The 18,817-nt window shown below is 36.3% G+C and overlaps 1 protein-coding gene across 7 annotated transcripts in view; it reads left to right on the top strand.

Annotated features, from left to right (window-relative positions):
- Positions 1-18,817, top strand: part of SLC25A21 (solute carrier family 25 member 21) — a 227,000-nt gene that overhangs the window by 30,844 nt on the left and 177,339 nt on the right. The window contains exon 2 of one of the 7 annotated variants that reach the window (XM_085225252.1): positions 622-736. The exons of the other annotated variants lie outside the window; for them this stretch is intronic. The gene's annotated coding sequence lies outside the window, so the exon portion shown is untranslated. The remainder of the gene's footprint in view (positions 1-621; positions 737-18,817) is intronic. 7 annotated transcript variants of the gene reach the window in all.

The raw sequence follows: 18,817 nt of genomic DNA, 5'->3' as shown, positions 1-18,817 counted from the left end.
TAGCTGCTGATCTGTTTTGGCTGTTTAAGCATTTGTACTGCCAGTTAGAGTGGGACATGAGATAAGAGTGGGAGTGGGAAAAAATAAGATTTTTGGGAGGACCATACAGTATGAAAACTGGTATATTTCTGCCTTAAAACATTTCTCAAGATCCATCTCAAAGACTAAGGAGCTTTTAAATGGTATATTCTGCAAGCTGTCTGGTCAACAAGTTTCTAATGGTTGATCATCCTGTCCTTTAATGCCCAATAGTAATTTTTCAAAGCTGAGACACTGTACTTTATATCTGACTTTCTGTCTACCATCTCTTCTACTTTTGTCTCCACATGTTTTCTGCTGGATGCTAGATTTTTTCAGCTCTGTCCTCTCTCATCATTTCTTCTTTTCTCTGCGTGCACTAACGTTGAGTGTGATTCATGCAGGCAGCTGAGGGAATATGGAGCTGGGCTGTTTGCAGTGATCATCTGAGTACAGAGTTGAGAAATCTTTAGTGGTAGCTGTAATTGTACCCCAGAGTAATGCATAGCTCCAGAAGATCTCTTCTTAAGTTGAAACATTAGTAGATTTGAGTTGTCTTCACCACCCTTGCTGAAGCTTAGAACTTGATAATATTTGTTCCAGAAATCCCAAGCTATCTCCATTTCTTCAACCTACTGCATTGCATTCCTACCTGCATACGTCCACACCTGTGACTTATTTGGAGAACAAGAAGGCTGATTAATTATATCACAGAAGGGTGAGTTTTTAAATGTCACTGCTCTCCTGGCTAGATATTATGCTGCGTGTTGAGTCAGACCAAAAACTGAAGAATCAGGGCTGTTTTAGGTAACAATGGTGGCAAAAAAAAAAAAAAAAAGGGGGGATAAATGCCTGAAATACATGTCTCACTCAATGATCTTTTTCTCTGCTTTAAAAAAATTCCCCTAAATCTCTTGACTCCCTGCAAAAGGTGTCAAAGAGCATGATCTCACAAACACGAGGACCACAAATCCTGTTCAGTATCACAGGGTTGAAATTATTTGGGATATTCATTGAGTACACCCTGGTACATATGGAAGTAGAGAGGACTTCTGCCATCTGCTCATCAGGTAGACATTGGCAGGCTTAGCAACTCTGCTCACTCAAGAATTTGCTTCTGTCCCAGCTGGCTTCAGCAAGCATCTTATCCATGGCTAAAGTCAAGAGAGTTATTCTGCAGTTCACTCTTCTTTCAAATATTTGACATATTATTTGTTTTAAAACTGACAAAGATGGCCCATATCCACAAAAAAAGACGGTGCCCTGGCATTAGGATCTGCGCTTTTGAATCAGGTACTTTTATTCATTTATTTTATAAACAGATCAGAGAACACTCTAGGTGAAAATGCAGAGGATGAGATTTATATCTTTTGATCCTATTGTGGAACAAGGCACCCTCTAACACTTCAAACAGCTTCAAACAGCTTGGCAGTGGCCAGGGAGGATAAACACTGAAGAACATGGCTTTTCAACCTTCTAACTAAGGCAAGATGTTGGCAAGAGTCATGGATTCCAGATCCTGTTTTAATGGGTGTTTGTTGTAACATGTATCAAAAATGCTGAAACTACTGGATCTGGAAATGAATTCCACACCTTTTTGTTTTTGGAGAAGTGCCTCAAGCATCAGCAGTCTTGAGGATACTCTCTGTTTTGTAGTCTTTGCCTAAAATGTTCCAAACTGAAGTGTTGTGAATGGGGAACTGAAGTCTATAGATAGGTGGGTGGTAAGGGATGTTAAAGCATTATATTAATAGGATGCAGAAGATTTAATCTGCCCAAGAAGCCTGCAACATATTAAAAATGTAGATTCTAGTGTCTTGACAAATGTTTCAGGCAAAAAGTATGAAGCATTTCTGAGAATCTAAATTTTGACTTTGTTCCTATATCTTCCTTAACTGGGGCCAAGGACTTCCCTAACAGTCACTGAAATTAATAGCATTTGAGTACCCAGAAGGGAGCAGGTCTCCTGTTTGCTTCTTGGGGCTTTAAATGCAAATTACTGGGTGAGTCTAACTCTCAAGGTATTGTGCCAGCAATCCTATAAAGTGGATTGGATTTCATTTTAAAGTCTCTAGTGTTCAGATAACCTGCTGCCTTGTAACTTGGGAAACCATGAACCAAAAATATTAACTATACCCATTGTTACCTGTATGTGTGAAAATTCAGCTTAGAACTTAGAGCTTAGATATTGCTAAATCTACTACTACTTGGAAGTCATTTAGAAAAGACTTATTGAAGTACTGCTTTTTTTTTTAACATCTAAAAATGCATTTTTAAAAAAGTCCAAGCGTTTCACAAGTTTGGTTGAGGTGAAAGGAATCCAGTATGCCTGCCAAGCCTTGAAAAGTGATTAAAAAGGAAATTTGGGGATGCAGATTTGAGTTTGATAAAAGATCACCCAATACGCATGAGCTCAGCCTGAGCTGGCCGGATGGGTTCCACCTCCTCTCTGCTGTAAATCAATGCATTACAAAGCCTACAGCTGTGCATCTGCCAGTTGCAAACCTCATGTTCCAGTGTCTACTCCAGACATAGGGATGAAGAATAATGGCTTTAGGAGGAAAGTCACAGGTAAAAATAACCATTTTGTTGTTGTTGTTGCAGAATTAGTAAGAAATGAGAAGCATCGTTTACACAGCTGTTTACAACACAGCAACACCCTTTTGTTTATTCAGACACTACACAGGAAATTTTTCTGTTTTCACTGCCTTTGCTTGTCAGGCACACAGAAGCTGTGTTTAAGCCAGTACCTGGAAGCATTTCCAACCTCTGGGGCCTGGGCATGTCCGACTCTGACCTCATCTCATATTGCAACAAGCTGGGAGCATGAAGAGAGCCTTCTTGCCTCACCCTGCAGCCATATACCTCAATAGCGGTCCAAGACGCAGCTTTCCACCAGTTCATTTCTTCCTGCTGTCCCCCCAGGTGCTACTGATTGATGGGAGGGAAACCTGAGCATGAGGCCAGATGGGAGCCAGACCATTCAGTAGCTGAATAGCCTGATTGGGGAGCAGGAGACCAAGGTACACTGCAGCAAAATGTGCCCTAGTAGGTGCCCGATGTTCTAGCCCATGTGCAGCCACAGATTGACTCATGAGCAGCAGTAGCTTCTCTACCTGGAATCTAAGCAGGCAAAGGAAGTTACTTAGATCGTAAGGTGTATTTATCGAAGAACATGTGATGGCACTTGAAGGCTTTTGAAATGACTTCTGATTAAATGACCAAGAACTTTGATTTTTTTTTAATGCAGAAGAGAATCAGTAAAGATATATGCAATAATACATCTTCATACACTTTCGTAGTGAAGTGTTAAAGTGATACACATGCATTTGATACAGTTTAATGTCCTAGGATTAGAGGCTTCACCCTTTCTTACTGATGGAGAAAATGTTAAAGGAGAAGTCCTTTTGTTGTAGAAAGTTATAGCCATTTCTCCTAGAACAAGCCAGTGAAAAGAACCGCGTTTGTAGAAAAGAATGCTTTTTCCAGTGGAAATTACTGTAGGTTACACCCAATTGGGGACAGTAGTATGAATAAACAGTGTGAAATCTGATTTAAAAGAGTCAGTGTACATAGGGAAATCATAATGATGGAAGAATTTCAGTCATCTGAGGGAAGAGTAATTCCTAGCAGGTTTCTAATGTGTGCTTATTTAAAATCTAAGTTATGGTAACTAGTATTTATTACTGTTATAAAGCAGTAAAGATTTTTGTATGGCTGTGTTCATGTACAAAAATATGGAAAATTGTGGAAGTTAAAAAATAATATGAACACTTTCAAATTTTGGACCAGACAGAAGACAAGAGTTACCCATTTGAAATCCAGAGAACTTTACAGTGCTGCAAGTAAGTAAAAGCAGATGTTGTAAAGTTTAGAAAATCAAGACATTATTTTCCTGTTTCCACTGAATATTTCTAAACACATTATAAATAAGCTTTGAAGTAATACAAAGTACTGTGTTTATTTTGCTGATAGCATCTTTTTATAAAAAACTTTATCAATGCTTGTTTAAGTTATAGACCAAATGATATCTCTGTGGTTAAACTGGCTGTATCTCTTGCAAATACAATGCTAAATTACTTGCAGTGTCTGAGCTCTTCAAAAGCCTATCTGATCTTTTGAGCTTAATTTTAAACAGATTAAATATTGTCTGTTTACAGAATGCAAAAAATTAAACTAAAATCTTTTCCAAGTTCCTCAAAATAATATGATTTTCTTATGTTGCCCTAAAATGTCATTTTAAATCAATAAATCATTCTAAAACACTCAGTTATCTAAGTCAGTAAAACACTTTTTTTTGTGTGTCTGGCTTGTCTCTTAGGTATATGCTTTATTTTGGGTAAATATTCAGAGACTTTAATAAGCAAATAAATTGATCTTGATCTGTATTTGTCTGTGATTCTAAATGGCACATACTAAAGATCACATGTATTAAATCTCTTCTGAGAGCCTATTAAAGACTAGCCACTGAAGCAACTTTGCAAGGGCTGCATCTGATAAATGAAGCAAAGTGTTTCCAAGCAGCAGTCTTTGTGTTTGTTGGAGCAGCAGGAGGATTAAAGGCAGACTGCGACTGCAACTTAATCGAATCATGTCCAATAAGCAACCAGTTTTATTTTGAAAAACAATCCCAATGACAGTACTGACATTCCTGAGCTTGTGTGTCCTGAGAAGACTGCTTGTTGAGAATGACAAAGCAATAAGCCATCTTGGTATTTGTCATACTATGTTAGCATTTATGACACTATATTAATAATCCTCCATATTGTGAATTCTGCGTGTGTAGAAATTCTCACATCAATGGGTCCTGAGTTCAAGGAGAGGAGGAAGCATTTTCTCAGGCTTTGCCATGCCCAGTGCAAGTTTCCTGGTGGGTGGACTGGTACATGAACTGCAACCAGTGGTTGCTGAGTGGCTGACCATGCGAGAGCAGAATTCACCTTCTTTAGTTACCCGCTTGGTTAGGCTATTGTCAGAAACTATAATCTTCCAAGATCTCTTACACGACTGTGGAGCTAATATGTGAATATATTGACTGAAATGAACCAGAAATTTGTCTAGTCTCTGTAAAATTATCTTGCACATGGACTCATTTTGCGTACCTAAATGACAGACAAGCAAGTATCTTTATTCACTGATGGTATATCCCAAGAACATGTTTGCAGGTGCAACATGCAAACAAGTTAATCCCAGGTAATTTTAGACACACATATTTGTTTCAGTCATCCTGGGCTCTGCCTATATGCCTTAGATATAAGTAAGTCTCTGTAGGGTATGCTTCATCTGACTAGATAGCTAGTTTCCTCTACATCATCTACTTTTCTGAATTTCTGTAGTTTTAGAGGAGGGAAATACTACTCTTTTGTAACTTATTTCATCTGTTCAAGTTACTTGAATGTAAATTGTCCTAGCAGAAGTTAATCATCATAGAATCATAGAATGGCTTGGGTTGAACCACAATGATCATCTAGTTTCAACCCCCCTACTATGTGCAGAGTCGCCAACCACTAGACCAGGCTGCCCAGAGCCACATCCAGCCTGGTCTTGATGCCCAGGGACGCCAGGGATGGGGCATCCACAACCGCCTTGGGCAACCTGTTCCAGTGCTTCACCACCCTTTGTGTGGAAAAACTTCCTCCTAATATCCAACCTAAATCTCCCTTGTCTTAGTTTAAAACCATCCCCCCTTGTCTTATCACTATCCATCCTTGTAAAGAGCCATTGCCCTTCCTGTGTATATGCTCCCTTCAAGAAATGGAAGGCCACAGTGAGGTCTCTCCGGAGCCTTCTCTTCTTCAAGATAAACAAGCCCAGTTCCCTCAACCTTTCTTCATAGAAGAGGTGCTCCAGCTTTCTGATCGTCTTAGTGACACTCCTCTGGTCCTGCTCTGAGAGCTCCACGTCCTTCCTGTACTGGGGGCCCCAGACCTGGACGTAGTACTCCAGATGGGGCCTCACAAGAGCTGAGTAGAGGGGGACAATCACCTCCCTCTCCCTGCTGGCCACTCCACTTTTAATGTAGTCCAGGATATAGTTGGCCTTCCGGGCTGCCAGTGCACACTGCTGGCTCATGTCCAGCTTCTTATCCACCAGGACCCCCAGGTCCTTCTCCACTGGGCTGCTGTCAAGGGGTTCTTTGCCCAGTCTATATGAACACCTTGGATGAATTAATTAATTCATTAATGATCAATAGAATAGTAGTATATGCAGGTTTGAGACACTAAGCTCAGAATTTGAGACCGAAAACAGTGCAACTATATGTAAACCTTTCTTTTGCTGCCAGAGCGATTCATGTTTTGGTGTCTAATCAGCTCTTATGTACTATGGGTAAGTCTTGAAATAAGCCCAGTGAAAAACCTCAGGAATTAGAAAGTTAAACCACAGGAATGTGCAATGAGGGCTCAGTGGAACAACGAAGAAAATTTTTATGTCTGTGACATTACATAAAGAATGGGAGACCTACAGGTGAGGCAGAGATCTGCACTAACTCAACTCTTCTGTGTTAAGGCTGCCTCTGGACCTAAAGTGGCTCATACATAAATTAGTTTGGGGTTGGTGCACTACTGGTGTACATGAAACAGCTCCTACATGAGCGACTATTAATTATGCTTTGTGTATTGTTTCATCTCCAGTACTGCATGTATTGTGCAAGTGAGAATGCAATGATGGAACATTTAAAAAGGAAAAAATGTTATATTTCATTTTTTTTCCATTCATGTAATTATCATTTGAGTATTCCCGCAGCTGACAGCATATCTGAAATCACTTTTTTTCAGTCAGGACAACTGTGATGTGTCTGCATACTTCATTTTACTTACTTTTACATTTTTTAATTCATTTATGTATTTTTCTGAAGTACACCAACTTCCAACCTCCAATCTTTCATTCATAGCATTACTGGCACTCCACCACTCACCCTGTACTGTTTCTGTAATTTTTATTTCCATTCACTCTTTGACCATGGCTATAACAGAACGTTACTGATACTTGAGGTAGGTCAAATCATGGCAAGTGGTTGCCTGAACTTGTTACAGTCCTTTTTCCCAGTTGTCTGTAGGTCACTTAGCAGCACGACCCCTAGGTTTTGTTTTTGTTTGGTTTTTACTCTAAATGCATAAGTACTAGTGTAATGAAAGTAGTACAACTACATGAGTGGACTGAGGACTTGAATAAAGCACGACTTATATGAAATGTGCCAGTTTTCAGCGATCTAAAGGCAATTTAATTTGGCCTTCTGAGAAAATCCATTTTGGTTATAAAGACAAAGTGACTATAAAAGGTTGGGTCTAAAGGAAGAGTGTTCATCATATTTATGAGGACCATGTATTGATAGGAAAATCTCCTTCATCACTGTTTTGTACATGATTTTTTTGAAACTGGAGAAGTTGTATAAGCAATTTGATTTTAATTTTTAATGAATAAGTTTTATTAGCATTCCTTGCTTTTTCTTGCCTGAATTAGTTCCTTGCATGATTTACTCTTGTTTTCAGAACTCAGAATTCACTTAAATGAAAAAATACATAGTACACATGTATGATATTAATAGGTTTTTTCTCACCTTTCATCTTCAAAAAGGAATGCATGGGCACAGAATAATCAATGCTTTGACAGGATGTTTCAGATATATTTATATACACATATAGCTGTTGTGTAATAATATGTTTTAAAGATAATAAAATGTTTGGGGGTTATCTTAGGAGCACTATTGCTACATAATTCTGAGTTGACACTGAAGACATTTGCAGAGAGTCAATCTCACTGTAAGTTATTTTACACTTCAGTGTTTCCATTTCATAAATAATGTAAACTAAGACATCATCTAGTATCTCTTTCAAATCTTTGGAAGGGTGACTTCTCAAGTCCTATTTGGAGCAGTCTAAGAATAGCTTTGAGAGTAAGCATGCAGTCTGAACACTGCAACTGTTTTGCCTCTTCTCTGAGATACAATTGCCTATGTCTTTCTGCTCAAAGTCCTATGAAGTCTTGTCATGTAGACATAGTTATGAAACGCCTTGTACTTTAGCTAATCAGCACATAATAGTGGTGCATTCATACTTCACTATTTCTGTTCCATTTTATTTTATCCTAATAGTAAAACAAGACAACATAGCATTACTTTTGCATATGTATTTGTTTGTCACATATGAGAAAAATCCTGTAAAATAATAAATATAAAATAAATATAAAAATATTTAATATAATAAATAATAAAATATAAAATAATAAATATATAATTTATAAAAATATAAAATAAAAATAAAAATAATCTTTTTATCCATTAATGAAAAATTATGGCAAAGTCAAGACTGCACTTATGGGTAGATTGTCTGAATTAAAAAAAAAAAAAACAACCAACCAACTCACAACATCCCAATTTAGGAAGCTCTTAGTTACATTAACAGTTCCAACATGTCCATGTATATATATACATATATGGATATTCTGCCTACATCTTTGCGTACTCCACTGCACACTTCAGTTTCCTCACAGAAGTCAAATGTGTCATCACTCTTGAAATTCGTTTTTCCAAATTGTGATATCTGTTCAACTGCCTCCTGGCCAGGAACCAGGGCTCCAGGTAATGTATATATGCACTGTTTGATGCTGATATTCTCTTGAAGGGAAGGGAATTGAAGGGAAACTCCCAGTCATAACTGAATTAGCTTACCGGTGCTAAAGCATTTAATCACAAAACGGTATCATATGGCTTTATTCATAAGATGAATAAAATAGTGTTAGGGTTGTAACAGTAAGTCAGACTAATCAGGTGCTTTGAGTAAGAGACAGACTTTAGTGTTTCCTAGACTGTTCTGAAAATTTTAATTTATTCACTTCCCAAGGAGACAGTTCAAGTGGAGTCCCACATTTCTTACTATCAGGTATGGGAAAGAACTGATCTTGTGACCTTTTTTTTTTTTTTTTTTTTTTTTTTGTATATATATGATTTTTTTTTATATGTTTTACTGAGTATTTATTATATGGAAAAGAGGATCAAAGACCTATACCTAATATTTGGTGTGGCAGTTGATCGTTACCTTGTTTAGTTTGCCAGTTAAGGAAGAGAATGTGGGTTTTTTTTGTTTGTTTGTTTTGTTTCCTGCAGTGTTTTTGTTTGTGTTTTTTTCTTTTTAGTAGAATGCCTGTTCTACTCTCTAAGAGCAATGATAGATACCATAGACTTTTTATGAACTAAGGAGTAATTTTTTCTAGAATTTTTCTTGTTTGGTTTAGTGATAACATGTTGCGGGTTTGCTGTACAATTCATCTCGAACTACACTGAGGGGAGGACTGATACTCATTCTTTGTTGCCAAAGCTTTTACATATGCCACATGCTAAGTGGTGATACCAATGTGACAAATTGCAGAATCATCTGATAAATTGTATTTTATATCCACCTTTGACCACCTCACCTGCTTTCTGCCACTAATCTATCTCCACTGGGATTTATTCAACATTCCAAACCTAGGAGCAGCTTCTAACATCTGCTAATTAAAAAAAAAAACAAAAAACAAAAAACAAAAACAAACAAACAAACAAAAAAAAAACAACCTGCCAAAGAAAAATTTCGTGCTTTTCTACTAGCCAGTGAAATTTCTCTACTGAAAATATGCTGGCCTGTGTGAAAAACTGGGCAATAATCAGCTATACACCCATCTTAAAGCTTAGTACTTTGCAAGCCTTCACATTTTGGACACTTCTGACTTGAGTAAGATAGGACACCTAGAGTAGTCCTGAGATTCTCAGCTTTAAACTTGGATGTGTTTACTTATAAAATTCTGTTGGAAGACAGGTTTTAGTTCACACGTGAGAGGACAGCCTGTATGCTCACTGCTCTCAGTAGAAACAGTGTTGTACTGCTCACTACTTGAAAAAAAGTCTTCACATATGGTACAAGTATTTTTGCTGGAATCCCTGGCCTTTCAGTACTTTGTGTCATTGTTATATTGGTTATATTCCTTATTAATATTTCCAAAAGAATTTATCACTATTCTGACTTTGGAAGACCATATCTTTATTCTAACAGGACATTTCATTGACAGTGTATTTAAGCTTTGACTGCCTCACGTGCTTAATCATAGACCTATATTTAATCTTGGTGTTTTACATTTACTTCGAAACTGCCCTCTGAATCAAGATGCTAGTTAGCTTTTGAGTGACTTTCTCAACCTAAGTCACGGGCCATTTAGTCCCTCTTAATGGTGGATCTTATGGGGAGCATGAAACAAGTGGCTTCACAAAGCAGTTAGTTATTTGCAGCTGCACTTCATGAACTGGTTGGTTAATGCTACTAAGGAGAGCACCTAAATATGGGACTTCTAATATGAAAAAATGAGAGCACCAGTAAATATGTGCAGTGGTTTGGGACAGCAGCCCGACATCTGTGGTATGAAGAGCTGGCCAGGGAATATGCTGCAACAGGCTATGCTTTACAGTCTGCAGTATTCTTGGCTCCAGGACCTTATTCAACAGTAAAAATTAATGTGCAATATAATGTATTATAGTCACCATTATTGTGAAAATATGATCACATGTGGAAGTATTTCATAACTCTCTGCAAACATATATTTGCTTTTAAAAATGTACTTATGCACTGGTGTAAAATATTTCTTATTGCCTAGCAGAAAATGTACTTCTGAATATTTTTCTTTCAAAAATATTTGCCTTATCTCTTCAAACAAACATTTTGAAGAGATCACCATTTTTGTGACTCAACCAAAGTCTTGAGCTCTTGAGCTGCATCAAGTTGTTAGACAAGCCTCTTGCCAGCTGCCAACATTCTTTTTAAAATTGTTGGAGATACGGGGACATACAGAGAAGTAAACAAGAGTAAACATCTTTAATTAATGGTAGGAATACTCAACACACAATTGCCAAGTAGTTACTGGGGGGAAAACACATTTTTTCCACAATAAAATTTAGTTACTGAGCTAAATGGCAGACCAATAAAATTAGAAACTGATGTTTTCTAATTGATTTATGAGAGCATGCTGAGAAACACTAGAAATTACTCATTATTATTAGTTCGTATTATTATTCATGGCATATGTAAAATAATTACTCATTATTCATGCTTCTAGCAGTGATATTTCAATTTTGTTTTTGGAATTAATTTTAGTACATGGCAGTACAATTACTGTTGTGGCAAGAATAGGGCTCATTAATCAGACTCTGGAAATCTGATTTTATTTTATTTATTTATTTAATACTGGCGTACAATGACATTCCTGTTTGTGACAATTCACAAAGCTGTCTGTGTTATTTAAACTTTGTTTTAATGTTATGAATTGTGCTTAAGATGGGTAGAGTCTTGCACGGATGAATGTGGCAAACACAGAGATTAATTAATCAACTAATCAGGTTTTCTTCCTGTGAAAAGAAGATGTGGGGCATAGAGTGGAAGAAATGGAAAAAAATAATTCAATTGTTTGCAGGTGAAATAGGAACTGAATAGAATTTTTTTTTTTTTCTTCTACATCTGTTGGTGTAAGGTCTCCTGGGGTTTAAGTATCTTTTAAGTCTATTTTAGTCAAGGATCAAATCTTCCTAATCTTAACATGACGGAGTAACTGGCATACGTAAAGAATCACTTCCTTGTATAGAAAACATGTTTATTTATCTTTTCAATATTTGACAATATGGTTGGTGTTTTTCTCAAACTTTTCTCTAATCCTTGCTCTGCTTCTTGCATTAAGTAAAAACCATCTGGGAAGGTATATTGCACTACGCTATACAGGAATGTGGTATTTTGCAGTAGTGCCAGAATTTCTAAATATTGTGCTTCCGTATTTAGTGAACATTTTGAAAATGAAACATATATTTCTTAAGTGACCTTACAGTGTCTATGTGACCCTACAGTTGCTATGATGTTGAGTTGTTGGTGTTTGTTGGTTTTGTTGTTTGTTTTTTTTTCTTTTATGCTTAATATAATATTTCTACTTTTCCTGGAAATCAGGGGAAGCACTTAGTTATTTACTTAATTGCACTTTTAACCTACCATGTGGCAGCAAAAGCAAGGAAGTTTCACATTCTGCACTCTGCGTCAGCTTTAAAAGCAAATGAACAAGTACGGGGTATCAAATTCACACATCTGTTTTTCCATGGCAAATAAGGGTTACCTAGGATATAACAGTAAAGGAAAAATAGGATGGTCAAATCTGTTTTGAAAATAAGCTACTTCTAGTATTGACTTTTCTGCAGATAACTAATTTAATTGCCACTTCCTTTTTCATTATGTATGAAAGTAATTTAGATTGCTCCAGAGAAGATACCCAAAAATCTTCTGAGCTCTCTCCTGACTAATTTAATTGAAGTCTCCTGTAGGATATTGACCATCTCTTCTATCTGGATTGCCTGTAATGTAGCTAAGCTAAGAGTGTCACACTGTGCATCATTGTCATCAGTGTTGTCTGTCAGAGATGCACGTGCTTAGCACTTTCTCACTTGTCTTTTAGCACTGTCTTGAATCATTTTGGCTCATTTGCTCCTCAGCAGGGTTTGTCTATAATTCTGTGAGCAGGTTGGCAAAACTGTGGATTACCTGTTTGAAGGTGTGTGTGCTATCTTCTGTGAAGCTGGATGGCTTTAAACAAGCTTTGCTCATCTGCAGCTTGATGTTAAATGGACAGGAAAAGTACATCTGGTCTAGAAACAAATAGGAAAAACACAATTGAGTAGGACTCCCCCTCCCCCCTAAATACTGGGTTTCTTTGAATTATTTGTTAATTTTGATTGCATATTCATCCAGCCTCCACTGAAATTAATTTAGAGTTACTGGAACTGGATTCAGCTGTCACTTGCTAAACTGCACTTATTTTCAAATGCCTTCAATATTTTCAAACACCTTTAATGTCTTTTGGAATGGAAAATTGTAAAATAATTGATAATTGTTGAATAAAGTTGTTGGGATACTGTCAATGTTAGAATAGTATTTTTAACAAATGTCAAGACTTTCATTTACTTTAAATTATTATGATATGTTTAAAAACATTATGATTTTGGCTGCTATTATTTACTGAATTTTTGATATTTTTCTCAAGTAGCACATGCCAAAGGATCTAGTTTTGTTTTTCTGTAGCCTGCTTTAATCTCAATGTTTAAATGCCATAATAATAAAAACTGTGCAGAAGTCTTAACACAAATTCCATATTCCAGGAAGGAAAAAGAACATTCTGATTATACATTTTGAAAAACCTTGGTTTTGCATATATACATTTATGGCCATAACTAGAGAGTCCTCCTTTTTTAATTCTATAAATAAATATATCAATATATTTTCAATACACTATATGCTGATTACTTTGCCTTGAATTAGTACTCAGTTTAAAAAAATATATCAAAAATATTTCCTTAATGTAACATATTGTGGCTTTCGACAAAGAGAATGGAGGTGTTTTGACATCAAAATGTTTGGCATTTCCTGTTGGTTGAAATTTTGGTTTGCTTACTAAGTTAATATTTAATGTTATCATTGGCAAGGCAAACTTCTGTAGGAAAATATCAGTGTGAATTTTACTAGTGAGATGGGAGTACAGGCCATAAAAATTCTCAGTTTCCCTTTTAAAAACTTAATCCATTTGTCCAACAGGAATGAATACAGAAGGAGTAGAGGTTTTGAACTTCCCTCACATCTGGGTAAAGGAGTGTATTTTGACTCCAAGCACAATAAAACAATCGTACTTGCTGGTGGTATATGACATAATGACCCAAATATGTTTTTAAAAAATCATTTATTGCTGTACATAAACAGCTAAGTTAGCACAAGGGATGATAAAATAACATTGGTAATTCTTCCTTTAGCTGGGAACCATTGGTGGCCCATTAGGATTCCAGATGTAGCCATGTGTGCTTTTCCATTTGTTTTCTAATGTCTAGTGCTTGGACCCTTGGTACCTTGGCTGTGGTTGTCAAGCATGTTGGCTTTTCAGCTTGAGGTCTTCCTGGAGAAACACACTGGCCTGGCTAATAGCTATAAAGCAGCTTATTGTCTTGGGCCCAGTTTGTTGGGACTAGCTGGAGTGAGGGCAGCTTTATGTCAAAGGTCAAACACCGGCTTGACCCAGTTTTCTACAGAAAACACTTGTAACTGGACCTCAAAATCTAGGCATTAAAGTATAAGTAACAAGATGTTTTAAAACACTTTTTAAAAGAACAATTTGTGACAACTTCTGTCTATTAAGAGCGCATTGGATTGCATTCAAGTATTCAAGTTATATGTGGAAAACATTTTCTAATTTCTTTTGCAGCCAATAACTTGAAGCACTAAAATGGAATAATGAAAGAGGGAAAAAATTGCTAGGAAAAAAAAAAAGAAGTACCAGTGATGTTCTCTCCTTCTACTAAAGCTCAAATTAAACCTTCACTTTTCTTTGCATGAGTTAGGAGTCACAACTGACTTTGGCTAATGGTATTTTTGTGATGTTGTTGATTTAAGACAAAACACTTAGGACAGCAGATTTATATTAAGCAAAAGCATGGTAAGAACAGAATTCCTGTTAAATTAAGGTCAGTGTGTTGGTACTTATTTATATAAGGCCAGACTGTCAAATTGTTGACTTGCTTAGTCCAGTTGAGTTCCCTGGGACTGCTTATGAGAGTAGTTCTCGTCTAGGACTAATTGTTTATCATTTATCATTCTCTCTACGTGATTTCAAGGATAGTATTTGAATAAGCACTGTCATTACAACATACAGTGATATGAACACTTCTATTGAAATGGAAATATAGTGGCCATGTAAAAAAGTTTATGTTGAAAAATATTGCGTGTTTTTTTTTTAATAAAAAAAAACCCTTTTTTATACATGTATTTGAATACAACTGAGCCCAAAGCAAAGCAGTCTGGACAACCTTAAACTATTTGTATGTGCATACACATCCTCATTTTGTATGTGTATATATTTTACATAATTATCTACCAGTACAATATAAACTGATCTGAATTTACTATTTTTAAAAATCAGTTACATCATAAAATTCTATTAATTTGTACTGTTTATACTAACTGTGTTGACTGAATTAAGAACATTCAGATTTTTTTAGCTTTACATCCATCAATTTTAAATACCCATGGGAGCATTTTGGAAATGTAAACAGGTTTAAACAAAAGCTAGTCTCAAGCTTTCCAATACAATTAAATTAAGCAATATAGATGCAATAACAAAGTTAGGTGTCTAGCCCCACCACCCCATGTAAATACAAGACACACAAACAGGAATAAACAGGATTCCTCATTCAAGATGCAAAGCACAAAATCATAACCAGAGACTAGCTATATCCACATGTCTGAGGAAGTGCTGGTGGCAACTGCTTTCTCATGACAGTCCAGATGTACACTACTTTTAAAATAGGGCAGAGGAACACTGGTGGGAAGTTTTTGGCATAAACAGTCCACATGAAGTCACAAAGACCAGTTGTGTGTCTCTGTGTCTTCTGGAAGATTATTTTGAGAAATTTGGGACCTATGTCAACTGCAAGACTGAGGGCTTGACAGGGTGAAGACCCTTTCCGTCCCCTGGCAAAGCTTCTTGAGCTGCAGAGTACAAGATTCCTGAGTCCACAACTTGGAAGAAGATGGTTACTGGTGAGTGGTTAGGATCATCATGTGCAATTGGAAGTGGCATTTTTTGTTTGTTTTCCTCTCGCTATTCTCAAAATAGAATAATATATAATTCATAGGTAGGGAGCAGTGAAGCAGAAGTCCCAAGTAGATGATAATGTAGCCTCATCTTGTGTCATGGTCACCTGAGTAACGAAGAAAATTATCTGAATGTAAAGATTTTTTTTAACAGAACTGAGCAGAGTTCCTGGATTTGTAGCTCATGCCTAACTTCTCCCCTGAGCCCTGTGCATTTTCATTACCTATCATATTGTTAACTTCTGTACCATTTACCACGTTTATGTTCCAAATAACCTGTCAAAAGAGGGTTAAATTTTCAAATGATAAAACTATCAGAAGTCTCTGAAGTCTGTTTTGCCAGCAGAAGATCAAAACTAATATAGAGAAAGATCTATTTTGGAAATTATAGCAGTACCACCTTTAGTGTCTATATCTGGCTTTATTTTTTCAGTATGCTTCTCTGTTAGGTGTCTGCTATACCACTAGATTTCTGTAGGAAAGCCTATAGTGAGCTTAGGTGGAGTGTTACTGCTTTACTTTTCCTCTGCTTTAAGCATGCTAAGTATGAAACTGCAATTGATACAGATTTTTTCTCAAAGAGACATATTTAATATATATGTATTAAATGTATGCAATTTAATCCACTTTAGTAGCTTTTTCCTTTGTTTGAGTACTCTCCTCCAGTGTTGTGTTGCTACACAGTTTCAGAACAGAATAACTTTTTCAGCATGTGAGAGATTGACAATTGGCTAAATCTCAGCCCTTTGATGGCTTTGCAAATTGGAAGTCATGTACTTATCAGTAAAATGTTACTTGAGAACCCACTGAGACTGCTAGGTCAACAGAGGTCTTTGTAGATATTCCCATGTCTTTGTCAAGGTAGGCTACTGAAATCTGCCTTTTTAGAGGCCTCTGTTTCATGCACAGTGGCATCCAGTCTGCAGATGTTTTGAACTGCTTCTCATAGGAGACAAAGACATTAAATCATTTAAGAAATCCTAAGTGAAGGAAAATGTTTGTTTTCTTTTTTTGCCATTTGCACTCTCTGGCCATCAAAGATCACCATGATGAGCCAGCAGTACTTTGAGGATTTGTGTCACCCTCGACCTTTCACGGGCTTAGTGTGAGCCAGCTGCTGTACAGCTGGGCAGTGATTTGCACTATGTGCAAGAACACTTGCAATTTGACATTGCAGATAGCCACATACTGAAATACAGACAGTAATATAATATATTTTTTGTAATGTAGCGCAGGATTTATTCCCTCTTTTTGAATCATCTCTGGAAGTTGAAGAGAAATTTAGAACAGATTTTACTAAAATTTACTGGTGAAGAGTTTTAAAGAAGCTACCTCTCCCCTGGATCCTTTTACAAGAGAAGCTTTAGAAGCATTGTAGTGCTGAACACTGTGCTCCAAATGTGTGCTGGAGGAGGGAGAACTGAGTTATATGAATGTCAAAATGGCAAAAGAATCATGTATTTGCCTCTGTTAATTGTCATAGTGGATCCTCTTTTATTATTGCTATCCCTAGTTTAGGCACAAGAAATAATGCAGATTGCAATGCATACAAACTGTCAACAAATAGAACTCGTGTTGCTGGATCCTGTCATCACTGTTTAAGACTGTCATTTGAAACTTCAAAATATTATTGTAAAATTCATTGCATACTGCCTGCAGAGATATTAGCATTTTGATGTTGGATGATCTCCTCTCTATATATATCATGTATGTGGAAATAAAATGAAGAAGGCGTCATTGATCTTAAAATTAAAGACACTATGTAAACACAGGATCCAAGCAGATTGTCACTACTCCTTCATCTTTACAACCTGTTCTTTCTGTTTCACATTTGTATAATATTCTAAATGTAGAAAAGAGTTAGGAACATTCTGGAGAACTAATTTGTGCTTCCTTCTGAATGAAATAGAGAAAATACTGGTTTTCTCAAGGAAAAATGTAAATACATGTTTTAAAGAATTAACAGTCTACTTCATTGCTGTTAACAGAATTAGAAGCTTTTATATGAGACATTTTTTTACAAGAAACAATATCCATCTAGTAATAGATAGACAAATCATAGCCTTCCTTTTTTTTTTTTTTCCTTTTTTTTTTCTCTTTTCCCCATAAGGAGAGATGAGATTGCGTATGCAATTGCAAAAAAGATGTTCTTGATACATAGGCTGTGTATTCCAGATTTTAAAAAGATATGGTATAGCTACTGTCTGAAAAAGAACAGTCTCCATAGAAACTACTGCTATGATAACCACTGTTGAGAAATGATCAATTTTACCATGTTTCAGAAGAGATGATTACCTTGATATTACAGCATTTCTTATGGTTGCCTTGTAGAACTGTTTCAGTGAATTTTCAAAACTGTATTTCCCTGCAATGTACACAATTTAACAGTTGAACTTTGTGGGAAACATTATAGAATAGTCATCTTAAAGACCTTTTCTATATTCCTGGGTGGTGGTTAGATCCAAAGAAGGCTAGATCACATTTTAGGATATGAAATACTCTGGATCGATGCTCTTCATACCAGCACGTACCACATTCTACTTTTACTTTAAGTCCTCCTGTTGAAGAAAGGACGAATGATAGGCTGGGGATGGGGAGTGGTGAGGTTGAGATTGCCAATACTTCCTTTGTTAGTAGTTATTCAAAAACATCCTAAGTTATATTTCCACAAGGCACTGATTAATGTCTCCATTTCAGTTATGCTGTAGGTTTGCATACTGCACTGGGCCTGCTTTACCTAAGTTTTGAAACCCAAACAGGCTTAAGAAGTTAATTTATGTGTGAAAGGCAGATCTTGATGAGCACATTAAGATTAGAGGTTTGCCTTCAGTGTTAGGCAGCGCCTGAATAGAACTGTTTGGAAATGAGTTCATAAAGCTGTCCCAAATCTTATTATCTTACTTTAGAAATTTACATTCTCTACCAGATATTTCATGTTTTGTTTTGTTTGTTGTTGTTTTTTGTTTGTTTGTTTTCCCATGGAAAAAAGCAGTAAATATCATAAATTAAAATCAACAGTAAATAAATTAAGTCAGCTGTATTGAACTAAAATGCCAATTAAATACTCCTGTCATTTCCATTTGGAGTAACCCTGCCTCACAATCTACCTAATGAAATGAAAATTAAAATGTTCTATTTTCACTCTCCTCACGTATGCTTTCATAAAA

Source organism: Meleagris gallopavo, chromosome 5, assembly GCF_905368555.1.
Source record: "Meleagris gallopavo chromosome 5, MGAL_WU_HG_1.1, whole genome shotgun sequence".
NCBI classification, from domain to species: domain Eukaryota; kingdom Metazoa; phylum Chordata; class Aves; order Galliformes; family Phasianidae; genus Meleagris; species Meleagris gallopavo.
The sequence above is the reverse complement of the archived record's forward strand: the minus strand, read 5'-3'. Positions and strand labels throughout refer to the sequence as shown.